Raw genomic sequence first — 2,070 nt, 5'->3', positions numbered from 1 at the left:
TATATACTTGCATTTTCTCAAAACAAAACTAACTTAGTTTATCCCCTTACCTGATTCCTGAAAAGCCCCTAAGAAAATCTTCCCCGCACCCACAAGGTTCTCAACTCAATATCCTGAAAATGAAAACTAGCAAAATTAAAGTTTAGTATTTTCGTATGTACAACATTTTCTATAACTACCACTAAGTCAAATTCGACTTAAAAAGTCTTACCTCAACTTAGGGATGATTCCCAACGTTCCCAATCAACACCCCTGGAACTGAAAATTTCCAGTATTAAAGTTTAGTATTTTTACGCGTATATCACTTTTTTCAACTGTCAAAAATCCAAATATTGAATATAAAATCTTACCTTGGATTTGGGATGAAATCTAACTTCGTTTTCCTGACGATCCGCTCCGACAGACTTGTAGAGAACTTCGCCATGAGCGTCGTGGTGGCTTCAGTTTGTCGATTCGGCGTAAAACTAGCCCAAAATCGAAGAGAGAGAGAGTCGTAGGAGAGAGAGAGAAGAGAGAGAGAGAATGCACTTCCAAAAAATCTAAGCAAGCTTCTTGAAGAAGCTTGAGTTATATTTTATATATAGTAATCATTAATTAAAGTAAAGCTTCCTGAAGAAGCTTTCACACTTTATATATATATATATACCTTTAACCTATATATTAAATGCATATCATAATAACTTACTTACACACACACACACACACACACACACACACACACATATATATATATATATATATACATGTTTCAATATTTATATATATATATATATATTTTCTTTATCATACTATTCATTTTACTTGTTAATTTAATTAATTAATTTTATTTTGGATGAATATGAATGATTGTGTATGTATATGGGCATCCGTTCACCCCACGGGGTCGGACCCTCTATTTGTATTGTATCAGGTATGTTTTAAATTGATACAGAAATAAGTTAAGTTACTAAATTCACACCTGGGACCCACCTGCAGGTTCGGGACGTGACATTAGTTACTAGTTCTAATAGAGTGGTTTACAGGATTAACTCAAAACTTGTTAGGTTAACGATGAATTTTACTTGAAATTGTATTCAACAAATTTTGAGGACGAAATTTTTTTTAAGTAGAAAGAGTGTAACAACTCAAAAAAAAAAAAAAAAAGCATGGAAATGTAATATATATATATATATATATATATATATATATTACAGGAGGATGTAGTGATTTAAACAAATAATAATAATTAATTAAAAATTTAAATTATATTATATTAATTAATTAATAAGAACTATTATTTTAATAATATGGTTATTAACAATATAATATAATATTATAATATAAGTTATACATATATATATATGTGTGTGTGTGTTAAAGGTATATAATATTATAATATAAGTATTAAATCTATATATATCAATCGTGAAGCCTCTAGTGGCTTAAGAACATTTTGATTTCAAGAAGAGACGTTTCTATTCTCTCTCTCTTTGTACCACTTCTCTCTCCTCGTTCTCTCTCTCTCTCTCTCTCTTTCGTTGATTTCTTCGGCCTAACGAACGCTGATCAAAAATAAAAAAATATTATTGGGCTTCATTCTCCGCCACTGACATTTCTATCAGAATGGATTTGTCGTAGGAACGACGTAGGCAGCACTCCTGGGGTAAGATAACCTCTCCCCCTTTCTTCATTTTTTCCTTAAATCTTAAACTAAATTGACGATCAGGCACCACCACGAGATCTTAGTCTCAATTGTCAACATTTTGGTTTGAATAAATTTTCAATTTTGGGGTCCTAGGCACCGCTCCAAAGTGAGAGTGAAATTTAGGGAATTGAGCAAATTGGCTATTTTTTGGAATTTAATTGTTTATTTAGAGTTTATGAACTTAGGAAATTTTAAAATAATATTTTATTTGAGGTTAAATTGATTGAACTAGGGTTATTGAATTCAAGATTCGGGTGAGCGTCGTGGGTATGATTTCGGGATCCCTGCAGGCGTAGTTCAGGAAACCAGGTAAGAGAATAGATTAAGTCAGGTTTTTCAAGAAATTTAATGTTTATTATTATTTAATATATGTTTCAAAAATTATT

This window comes from Malania oleifera, chromosome 10 (assembly GCF_029873635.1).
Source record: "Malania oleifera isolate guangnan ecotype guangnan chromosome 10, ASM2987363v1, whole genome shotgun sequence".
In the NCBI taxonomy this organism is placed as follows: domain Eukaryota; kingdom Viridiplantae; phylum Streptophyta; class Magnoliopsida; order Santalales; family Ximeniaceae; genus Malania; species Malania oleifera.
This window is presented reverse-complemented; position numbering follows the sequence as displayed.